Here is a 12,841-nt window from a genome sequence, read left to right as displayed (position 1 = left end):
GTTTAGTTGTGATTTTTTGGGTTATTGATCTACACAAAATACTCTAATGTCAGAGTGAAAAGAAAATTCTACAAAAGTTAACAAATTAATAAAAATGTAATAACTAAAATATAGTTGTTGCAAAAGTATTCACCCCTTTTGTTTAGGCAAACCTAATCTAGTTCAGGAGTAACATTTAGCTTAACAAATCACATAAATTACATGGACTGACTATGTGAAATAATTGGGGATGACATGATTTTTGAAAGACTACCCCATACATACAAAATCTGTAAAGGTCCCTTAGTCAAGTACTGAATTTCAAGCACAGGTTCAACTACAAAGACCTGGGGGGTATCCTGCAAAGCAAGCTAGATCTACTCAGGGGTTTCGAAAGCGATCTAACTTCAGTTAACTTCAAATCAAATCAAACTTTATTTGTCACATGCGCCAATACAACAGGTGTAGACCTTACCGTGAAATTCTTACTTACAAGCCCTTAACCAACAACGCAGTTCAAGAAAGAGTTAAGAAAATACAGTGAGGGAAAAAAGTATTTGATCCCCTGCTGATTTTGTATGTTTGCCCACTGACAAAGACATGATCAGTCTATAATTTTAATGGTAGGTTTATTTGAACAGTGAGAGACATAATAACAACAACAAAAATCCAGAAAAACGCATGTCAAAAATGTTATGAATTGATTTGCATTTTAATGAGGGAAATAAGTATGACCCCCTCTCAATCTGTGGACAGGTGTCTTTTATACAGGTAACGAGCTGTGATTAGGAGCACACTCTTAAAGGGAGTGCTCCTAATCTCAGCTTGTTACCTGTATAAAAGACACCTGTCCACAGAAGCAATCAATCAATCAGATTCCAAACCCTCCACCATTGCCAAGACCAAAGAGCTCTCCAAGGATGTCAGGGATTGTAGACCTACACAAGGCTGGAATGGGCTACAAGACCATCGCCAAGCAGCTTGGTGAAAAGGTGACAACAGTTGGTGCGATTATTCGCAAATGGAAGAAACTGTCAATCTCCCTCGGCCTGGGGCTCCATGCAAGATCTCACCTCGTGGAGTTGCAATGATCATGAGAACGGTGAGGAATCAGCCCAGAACTACACGGGAGGATCTTGTCAATGATCTCAAGGCAGCTGGGACCTTAGTCACCAAGAAAACAATTGGTAACACACTACGCCGTGAAGGACTGAAATCCTGCAGCGCCCGCAAGGTCCCCCTGCTCAAGAAGGCACATATACAGGCCCGTCTGAAGTTTACCAATGAACATCTGAATAATTCAGAGGAGAACTGGGTGAAAGTGTTGTGCTCAGATGAGACCAAAACCGAGCTCTTTGGCATCAACTCAACTCGCCGTGTTTGGAGGAGGAATGCTGCCTATGACCCCAAGAACACCATCCCCACCGTCAAACATGGAGGTGGAAATATTATGCTTTGGGGGTGTTTTTCTGCTAAGGGGACAGGACAACTTCACTGCATCAAAGGGACGATGGACGGGGCCATGTACCGTCAAATCTTGGGTGAGAACCTCCTTCCCTCAGCCAGGGCATTGAAAATGGGTCGTGGATGGGTATTCCAGCATGACAATAACCCAAAACACACGGCCAAGGCAACAAAGGAGTGGCTCAAGAAGAAGCACATTAAGGTCCTGGAGTGGCCTAGCCAGTCTGCAGACCTTAATCCCATAGAAAATCTGTGGAGGGAGCTGAAGGTTCGAGTTGCCAAACGTCAGGCTCGAAACCTTAATGACTTGGAGAAGATCTGCAAAGAGGAGTGGGACAGAATCCCTCCTGAGATGTGTGCAAACCTGGTGGCCAACTACAAGAAACGTCTGACCTCTGTGATTGCCAAAAAGGGTTTTGCCACCAAGTACTAAGTCATGTTTTGCAGAGGGGTCAAATACTTATTTCCCTCATTAAAATGCAAATCAATTTATAACATTTTTGACATGCGTTTTTTTCTGGATTTTGTTGTTGTTATTCTGTCTCTCACTGTTCAAATAAACCTACCATTAAAATTATAGACTGATCATGTCTTTGTCAGTGGGCAAATGTACAAAATCAGCAGGGGATCAAATACTTTTCCCTCACTGTATTTACCAAATAAACTAAAGTAAAAAATTATAAAAAGTAAAATAACAATAACGAGGCTATGTACAGGGGGTACCGAGTGGTGCAGTGGTCTAAGGCACTGCATCACAGTGCTAGCTGTGCCACTAGAGATCCTGGTTCGAATCCAGGCTCTGTCATGGCCGGCCGCGACCGGGAGACCCATGGGGCGGCGCACAATTGGCCCAGGGTAGGGGAGGGAATGGCCGGCAGGGATGTAGCTCAGTTGGTAGAGCATGGAATTGTGGGTTCGATTCCCACGGGGGGGCAGTATGAAAAATAGTCCGGCTTGGGCTTGGGCGGTAGAAGCTGTTAAGGAGCCTTTTGGTCCTAGACTTGGCGCTCTGGTACCGCTTGCCGTGTGATAGCAGAGAGAACAGTCTATGACTTGGGTGACTGGAGTCTTTGACACTTTTTTGGGCTTTCCTCTGACACCGCCTAGTATATAGGTCCTGGATGGCAGGAAGCTTGGCCCCAGTGATATACTGGGCAGTATGCACGACCCTCTGTAGCGCCTTACGGTCAGATGCCGAGCAGTTGCCATACTAGGCGGTGATGCAACCGGTCAGGATGTATAACTTTTTCACATTCCAGGTCAGGCTTCATCCGTACTATGACGGTGGATATTGCTAATCTGCCTGCCGCTAACTCTAGCAGCCGTGTAAATGCACGTACATGGCTAGTCGAATGCTGAACTCTTCATTGAGACAATGCTGAAACATCAATCCATGGGCGAGTCAGTGCCACATTTTCATTTATGCCGAAATCTAAATGAAATAAAAGTTATCTTGCAAATTCAGCAGAAGTGTTACATTGTGTGAAGTTTAAAATGCATTCTGTCATTACTAAATGTGTGATATATTTTTACATTATTTTATTTAACACAACAACAACAAATCATTTGATGAATAAAATATTTAACAAGTCGTCTTCTTCAAATGAATAGGATGATGACGCAATATTTGGAATCCGATTTCATTGGTCCTCAACTCACGGCCCGGTCATTTCATTCAGGGTATGTGGAGTTAGCTGTAAGTTTGCCTGTCCCGGAGCAGATTAGTTCTGAAGGATTCATTGCCATAGAAATGTATCTGTTTAAAAGGTCAGCCACTTTCGTATGACCGGTTATCCCGAGTTGAACTCAGAGTTGACCAAAGTTACCTCGCTCACTCAGGCAGCTTTTCGAAAGCCTCAAAGTATGGCAGTATTGGTAGATAGGTAACAATAACAATTAATATCTCTTTAAGCATGGTCAAATTAATAATGATGCTGTGGATGATGTACTAAACCACCCAGACACCACAAAGATAGTCGTCCTTCTGAACTGAGCTGCAGGACAGGAAGGAAACTGCTCAGGGATGTCACCATGAGGCCATTGCTGATTTTAAAACAGCTACAGAGTTCAATGGCTGTGAAGGGAATTAACTGAGGATGGATCAACAACATTGTAGTTACTCCACAATAATGACCTAAATGACAGAGTGAAAAGAAGAATACAAATATACAGAATATGCATCCTGTATGCAACAAGGCACTAAAGTAAACTTTTTGGCCTAAATGCAAAGCCTTATATTTGGGGCAAATCCAACACAACACGTCACTGAGTAACCGCCTCCGTATTTTCAAGCATGGTGGTGGCTGCATCATGGTATGGGTATGCTTGACGTCGGCAAAGCCTTGGGAGTTTTTCAGGATAAAAAGATACGCCAAGCACAGGCAAAACCCTAGAGGAAAACCTACTTCAGTCTGCTTTACACCAGACACTGGGAGAGGAATTAAAATAACCTACAACACAAGGCCAAATCTACACTGGAGTTGCTTACCAAGAAGACAGTGAATGTTCCCAAGTGGCCAAGTTACTGTTTTGACTTAAATCTTCTTGAAAATCTATGACAATACTTACACTGCTGTCTAGCCATGATCCCCAACACCTTGACAGAGCTTAAATACATTTTGAAAAGAATAATGGGAAAATATTGCAGAATCCAGGTGTGCAAAAATCACAATTCAATTCATTTAAATCCCACTTTGTAGCAACAAAATGTGAAAAAAATACTTATGATACCCACTGTATATGGCTGTAGCCTTACTGTTACTATCTCCCCCATGTTGCTTATAGTAGTCGTCTGAGACAACGCTGAGAGAAAGCTTGTGAAAGTGAAAGAGGGTGAGACTCACCATGGTGATTCCTGCTAGAACAGACAGAGTACTAGCATGGAAAACAGATTAATGTGCATCATGTCACCAGCCAGACCAGAGAGGAAGTACTTGGACTACCTTGTCAGTTGGGCAACTTCCAGGTTGTGTTGTCTCTCACAGCCGGGGCGTCCTAGTGTCGTTTGTGTATCACTGACTGACTGACTTCTCCTGGTGGTTTTTTACATCCCCCTGACAATCAAACCACGCTAGCCAATAATCCACGCCCACCAAGGCACGTTGAACGTCTTACTGCGGAATAGGAACCAGAAATGTCACTGAAATAAGGAAGAAAGAGATAATGGAAGACAATCTACACACACTAAAATACTTATCAAAATGTTTATTCTTAACTGTCATGTAGGAAGAGAAAGTAACTTGCGTTTATCTTTAGTTCAGGTTCTAGATCACTGGCCACCACACAGACAAGGCTTAAAAGTTTAGCGGTTTTTACTTCAAAAATCTCAGGTGTACACAATCACAAACCAAACTCAGTCCCATAGATAATATCCATGTTGCTGGAGGATTGTCCAAGATAGCCGCCGCCACCATCCTTCGTCGGTTCCTCATGGCTAAATGGCATATTATTATTATTATTACCGTTGGTTCCTCCGTTTGTCGATAATCATTTGGCAGTCGCTCCTCGTCTTCCGTTGTCATCAAGCGTCTGTGGCACCCAGCCCATGGTCCGATCCATTGCAGGCGACAGAGGTGGGAGAGGAAAACATGCATGAGCAGGGAGCCATTCTGAACAGTCGTATTCAACCACACTTTTGGTCCCCCTCTGGCTGCAAGGTCATCCGTGGCTGGGTGTGACGTGGTCCCGGTGACGGTTGCGGCTGTGGCAGCAGTAGTTCGGCGGTAGTCCTACTGTAGGAGAACGCACGTCTGCACGGTTTCACATTGTACATAACTCTGACATTTAATTACATGTGACACTCATTCTGACCACCCATTCATAAATAAAGCAGCACACTGTCCATAACGTACAGTACAAAGTACAGCACATAACGTTAACATACATAACACGCCCCCTTATTCCATGAGGGGCAGTGACTTTCCTGAGGCGGCTGGCGTGCCAGTGCGATCCATTGCTCAGCATCAAGGTGGCGGATCCCAGTTGTCGACTGATATGAAAGGGGTCCAACCAGAATGAGGCCATTTTGTTGCGCCACTGAGGCCAACGGGCTCGGACCGAGACTGACACTTGGATGATTGGCTTCTTCACCCTGTGTGCCTTGTCAAAGTGGTGTTTTATTGCTCTTTGGTGCTTGGTGACTGCCTACTTTGCTTGGGTGTGCACACGTCGTACCATACATAACACTTACTCCTTCAGCAGCAGTCCAGAAGTCGTCTTCTTTGGTGGAGTTTAACATCCATTATGTTGCAATACCACCTCAAACTGAACTATAGTATAAATCCATTACACTTTGTGACCCAAAATGGGAAAAGGGGAAACAGGAAAAATAACATTTTTAATTACCCTTCCAACTAACCCTACACTCATTAAAACCCACCAACTTATTCCACTACTTTAACCCTATCTGATCCTACCCCAGGCCAACGACCTGAGAGGACGGGACATTACCACTCAACACACCTTGAAACTCTTCTGATGTCAAATCTCGTACCCTGCTGCAGCTGCCACCACATCTATTTTCCATCTCTGCGGTACAGTTCATAACCATTGCTATGAACACTAAGAAGCCAACCTTACTGAAACATACAGTATACTCATTAGACTATCCCTCTGTTGTGGGACAGATCTACTAGTCACAGGGATCCTCTCAATCCCTCACCCTTGATCCTCCCTCCTCATTGACTCAGCATACGACATCTTTTGCACTACTCTGACCACCTTAACCTGCCGCTCTCGTACCGGACACCGGCAATTCCCAGTAACATGGGCACCCCTACAGTTGACATGACTTTCACAGAAACGACACATTATTGTATCCCAAGTCCTCCTGCACACTACCCACATCTTGGAAACTCCCTCCTACACACTGCAACATACTCATAAACATGACATCAGTGGTGGAAAAAGTACCCAATTGTCATACTTGAGTAAACATAAAGATACCTTAATAGAAAATGACTCAAGTAAAAGTGAGTCACCCAGTAAAACACTACTTGAGTAAAAGTCTTATTGTATTTTGTTTAAAATATACTTAAGAATCAAAAGCATAAATCACTTCAAATGCCATGTATTAAGCAAATCAGACAGCACAATTTGAGTGTTTTTTTATTTATGGATAGCCAGGGACACACTCCAACATAATTTACAAATGAAGCATGTGTTTAGTGAGTCCACCAGATCAGAAGCATTAGAGACGACCAGGGATGTTCTCTTGATAAGTGTGTGAATTGGACCACTTTCCTGTCCCTGCTAAACATTCAAAAATGTAACAAGGACTTGGGTGTCAGGGAAAATGTATGGAGTGAAGAGAACATTGTTCTCTTTACGAATGTAGTGAAGTAAAAGTTGTAAAAAATATGTAAAGTACAGATACCGACAAAAACTACTTAAGTATTTTTACTTATGTACTTCACACCACTGCACGACACCTTTAAACCAGCGTATATGGCACAAACGCGCTAACAGCATAACTCATAATAACATTACTTTGTCAGGTAAAGACTGAATCAAGCTAAAAAGAACAGACCGTCACCTCTGTTTCACCATGCTCCCCACCGGATCTGCGTCGCACCAAACGGCAAGCGTCATAAACACTAGGAATCTTCAACTTAAAATTGCTCCACACTTAACTCTAACCCAGAAATTACTCCCCTCAATAGTGCCCTGTACCTAAGCGCAAAACAAGTTGCGTCGCACGGAGTGCCTGCACTCTCTGATATTAAGAAACAAACATCACAAGTCCACTCCTGGTTACCTCCTCCAACTCAACAGCACCCACCATCTTTTCCACCCAACCTGAAACCACCCATGGATCAGCCAAAAGGCCAGGTTCCACCCTCTTCAAAAATCTCGCTCCCACTGGACCAAACTTTACTTTATCATTACCATGTCCATCAATGCAAGGCTCAGGCTCCTCAACACATTTTACCCCTTCCATTTCACCTACAGAACTCAAACTTGCAGCCGGCTCACTCTGTTTGAACTTGACACTAATCTTCCTCGACATACCCTGTCCCTTGTTATTGCTAGCTTCAACAGATTCAAACCTATCCTCTGCCTCCCTCAGTCTTTTCAACCTCCTCGCTCTTTCCCTCCAATTCTCCTCCCATATCCATTTACCCCAACTCCTGAAAATACTCAACTTTTCCAAGCCAAAATCTCCTTTCAACCTCCTCGAGAGACATGCTAAGCCCTGTCCTCCCAGCAGTCCAGAAGTGCGCTGGGAACTCCACTTTAACTAGGCAGGTAGCTCGTTAGGTCAATGAGGCCCAGATGTGCAGTGTTGCCAACTCCTCAGTAAGGAAAGTAGCTATTGGCTGTCCTAAAAGTCGCTAAATGACGTCATCACCTAATTTGCATAATTGGCCATGTGCATGTAATTGTGATGGATGCTGTAGGAGTGAGGAATAACGTTGTGGGAGAGACAAAAAGTGAGTAAAAAACACCCTAAATATGTTTAGAACTACAAATGAACTTTATTCTGTCGATTCTTGTTTTTTTTATGTCACAATTCCAACACTCCTCCTTTATCCGGACTTGGGACCGGCAAAAGTGACCCAAAAGAGACACTCTGGCGGAGTTACTTCCTTTTTTTTTTTCTTAAGTTTAGTTTGGTTTTTAACCTTATGGTCCACTTAGTCCTCACAGTAAAACATCAACATTTTTAACCATAACATTTTAAAAAAATTGTTGTATACAATCTACATTAACAATCTAAATGGACCAAAAAGAGACAATATAAAAAAACTGTCAATGGCAATGTGAGAAAATGATGGTAACTAGTCTGGCCCTAATTCAGGTTAATTGTTTTGTTTTTTCAGACCCCCCTCCATACACACAGGCTGTACTGGCTCACAGAAAGAGTGGGTCATCGTCATTTTGGTCAAGACTCTCTATGGCAGGTTCAGCAACTGAGGGAGCTGACTTAAATGAGTAAGCAGCTGATGTGCCAAAAAGCTGCAAAACATTATCAGGCAGCTGGTGCTCATAGCAAGCCTCACCAGACAGCTTCAGTCCATATCGAATGTATCAAATCAAATTTTATTTGTCACATACACGTGTTTAGCAGATGATATAGCGGGTGTAGGGAAATGCTTGTGCTTCTAGCTCCAACAGTGCAGTAATATCTAACAATTACACAACATATACCCAATACACACATAAAAGTGGGATTTAAGAATATATACATATATGGACAAGCAATGACAGAGCGGCATAGACTAAGATACAGAATAATATTATAGAATAGAATGCAGCATATACATATGAGATGAGTAGTGCAAGATATGTAAACATTATTAAAGTGACTAGTGTTCCATTTCTTAAAGTGGCCAGTGATTTCAATAGGCAGCAGCAGCCTCTAATGTGCTAGTGATGGCTATTTAACAGTCTGATGGCCTTGAGATAGAAGCTGTTTTTCATTCTCTCGGTCCCAGCTTTGATGCACCTGTACTGACCTCGCCTTCTGGATGATAGCGTGGTGAACAGGCAGTGGTTCGGGTGGTTGATGTCCTTGATGATCTTTTTGGCCTTCCTCTGACATCGGGTGCTGTATGTGTCTTGGAGGGCGGGTAGTTTGCCCCCGGTAATGCGTTCAGCAGACCGCACCACCCTCTGGAGAGCCCTGCGGTTGTGGGTGATGCAGTTGCCGTACCAGGCGGTGATACAGCACGACAGGATGCTCTCAATTGTGTATCTGTAAAAGTTTGTGAGGGTTTTAGGTGATAAGCCAAATTTCTTCAGCCTTCTGAGGTTGAAGAGGCTCTGTTGCGCCTTCTTCACCACACTGTCTGCGTGGGTGGACCATTTCAGTTTGTCGGTGATGTGTACGCCAAGGAACTTGAAGCTTTCCACCTTCTCCATTGCGGTCCCGTCGATGTGGATAGGGGGGTGCACCCTCTGCTGTTTCCTGAAGTTATTTTCCTGGCGCCACACTCCCAGAGCCCTCACCTCCTCCCTGTAGGCGGTCTCGTCATTGTTGGTAATCAAGCCTACTACTGTTGTGTCGTTTGCAAACTTGATGATTGAGTTGGAGGCGTGCTTGGCCACGCAGTCATGGGTGAACAGGGAGTACAGGAGGGAGCTGAGCACGCACCCTTGTGGGGCCCCAGTGTTGAGGATCAGCCAAGTGGAGATGTTGTTTCCTACCTTCACAACCTGGGGGCGGCCCATCAGGAAGTCCAGGACCCAGTTGCACAGGGCGGGGTTCAGACCCAGGGCCTCGAGCTTAATGATGAGCTTGGAGGGTACTATGGTGTTGAATGCTGAGCTATAGTCAATGAGCAGCATTCTTACATAGGTATTCCTCTTGTCCAGATGGGATAGGGCAGTGTGCAGTGTGATGGCAATTGCATCGTCTGTGGATCTATTGGGGCGGTAAGCAAATTGAAGTGGGTCTAGGGTGACAGGTAAGGTAGAGGTGATATGATCTTTGACTAGTCTCTCAATGGTGGCCATCTTGAAGCATGTAGGAACAGCAGACTGGGAAAGGGAGAGATTGAATATGTCCATGAACACACCAGCCAGCTGGTCTGCGCATGCTCTTAGGACGCGGCTAGGGATGCTGTCTGGGCCGGCAGCCTTGTGGGGGTTAACATGCTTAAATGTCTTAATCACGTCGGCCATGGAGAAGGAGAGGCCACAGTCCTTGGTAGTGGGCCTCGTCAGTGACACTGTGTTATCCTCAAAGCGGGTGAAGGTGTTTAGCTTGTCTGGAAGCGAGACGTCGGTGTCGGCAACGTGGCTGGTTTTCTTTTTGTAGTCCGTGATTGTCTGTAGACCCTGCTACATACGTCTCGTGTCTGAGCCGTTGAATTGCGACTCCACTTTGTCTCTATACTGATGTTTTGCCAGTTTAATTGCCTTGCGGAGTGAGTAGCTGCACTGTTTGTATTCTGCCATATTCCCAGTCACCTTGCCATGGTTGAATGCGGTGGTTTGTGCTTTCAGATTTGCGCGAATGCTGCTGTCTATCCACGGTTTCTGGTTAGGGTAGGTTTTAATAGTCACAGTGGGTACAACATCACCTATACACTGCCTGATAAACTCCGTCACCGTTTCAGTGTATATGTCTAAATTATTTTCGGAAGCTACCCGGAACATATCCCAGTCCGCGTGATCAAAACAATCTTTAAGTGTGGATTCCGATTGGTCAGACCAGCGTTGAATAGTTCTTAGCACGGGTAATTCCTGTTTGAGTTTCTGCCTATAGGAAGGGAGAAGCAAAATGGAGTCGTGGTCAGATTTGCTGAAAGGAGGGCGGGGGAGGGCCTTATAACCATCCCGGAAGTTTGAATAGCAATGGTCGAGGATTTTAGCAGCGCGAGTACAACAGTCGATATGTTGATAGAACTTTGGCAGCCTAGTCCTCAAATTTGCTTTGTTAAAATCCCCGGCTACAATAAATGCAGCCTCAGGATATGTGGTTTCCAGTTTGCATAAGGTCCAGTGAAGTTCTTTGAGGGCCGTCGTGGTATCGGCTTAACTGATTGTGTATATTGGTTCCTGACTTCCCTGAAAAGTTGCATATCACGGGGGCTGTTCGATGCTAATGCAGTACGCCACAGGATGTTTTTGTGCTGGTCAAGGGCAGTCAAGTCTGAGGAGAACCAGGGGCTATATCTGTTCTTAGTTCTGACATTTTTGAATGGGGCATGCTTATTTAAGATTGAGAGGAAAGCACTTTTAAAGAACAACCAGGCATCCTCTACTGACGGAATGAGGTCAATATCCATCCAGGATACCCGGGCCAGGTCAATTAGAAAGGCCTGCTCGCTATGTGTTTTAGGGAGCGTTTGACAGTGATGAGGGGTGGTCGTTTGACCGCGGACCCATTACGGACGCAGGCAATAAGGCAATGATCGCTGAGATCCTGGTTGAAGACAGCGGAGGTGTATTTAGAGGGTAAATTTGTCAGGATGATATCTATGAGGGTGCCCATGTTTACAGATTTAGGGTTGTACCTGGTAGGTTCGTTGATAATTTGTGTGAGATTGAGGGCATCTAGTTTAGATTGTAGGTTGGCCGGGGTGTTAAGCATATCCCAGTTTAGGTCACCAAGCAGTACGAACTGCTGTGGGGCAATCAGTTCACATATGGTGTCCAGGGCACAGCTCTGGGCTGAGGGGGTCTGTAGCAAGCGGCAACAGTGAGACTTATTTCTGGAAAGGTGGATTTTTAGAAGTAGAAGCTCAAACTGTTTGGGCACAGACCTGGATAGTATGATAGAGCTCTGCAGGCTATCTCTACAGTAGATTGCAACCCCACCCCCTTTGGCAGTTCTATTGAGACGGAAAATGTTGTAGTTGGGGATGGACATTTCTGAATTTTTGGTGGCCTTCCTAAACCAGGATTCAGACACTGCTAGAACATCATTGTTGGCGGAGTGTGCTAACGCAGTGAATAACTCAAACTTAGGGAGGAGGCTTCTGATGTTAACGTGCAGGAAACCAAGGCTTTTACGGTTACAGAAGTCAACAAATGATAACGCCTGGGGAGTAGGATTGATACTGGGGGCTACAGGGCCTGGGTTAACCTCTACATCACCAGAGGAACAGAGGAGGAGTAGAATAAGGATACGGCTAAAGGCTTTAAGAACTGGTCTTCTAGTGCGTTGGGTACAGAGAATAAAACGGGCAGATTTCCGGGCATTGTAGAGTAGATTCAGGGCATTATGTACAGACAAGGTTATGGAAGGATATGAGTACAGTGGAGGTAAACCTAAGCGTTGGGTAACGATGAAAGAGATAGCATCACTGGAGGCACCGATTGAGTCAGTCTCCGCGTGTATGGGGGGTGGGACAAAGGAGCTATCTTAGACAGGTTGAGCTGGACTGGGGGCTCTACAGTGAAATAGTACAATAAGAAATAACCGAAACAGCAATAAGCAAGGCATATTGACATGGGAGAGAGGCATAAAGCAATCACAGGTGTTATTCGAGAGAGATAAGACAACAGCTGGTAATGGCGACAGTTTGGGCTGAGGCTAAACATAAACAGGATGCGGTACCGTATAAAGGAACAGTCCAGCAGGCATCAGCTGTATAGCTGAGTTATCATAAGGTTCGGTGAACAGCAATAGGAGAGTTCAGAGGTAGTTCGGGGCTGCTACAGCACTGGCGAGCAAGAGGCACGGCTTGCGTGTGCTAGCAGGCCGGGGCTAGCAGATGGATCTTCGTGGTCGACGTCGTAACGGGAAGCCTGTTGAAACCACATCAGACGATTTCGTCGGCAGACCAGTCGTGTTGGATCGGCGGGGCTCTGTGTCAACACTAGGAGGTCCCGTCCGGTTGACAGAGAGGTAGATAGCCGGGAGATGGGCCTGGCTCGAGGCTAGCTCAAGGCTAACTGGTGCTTGCTAAGGGGCAATGGTAATTAGCCAACGACAACAGCCATTCGG

This window comes from Coregonus lavaretus (assembly GCF_964263955.1).
Source record: "Coregonus lavaretus genome assembly, chromosome: 10".
Classification (NCBI taxonomy): domain Eukaryota; kingdom Metazoa; phylum Chordata; class Actinopteri; order Salmoniformes; family Salmonidae; genus Coregonus; species Coregonus lavaretus.
This window is presented reverse-complemented; position numbering follows the sequence as displayed.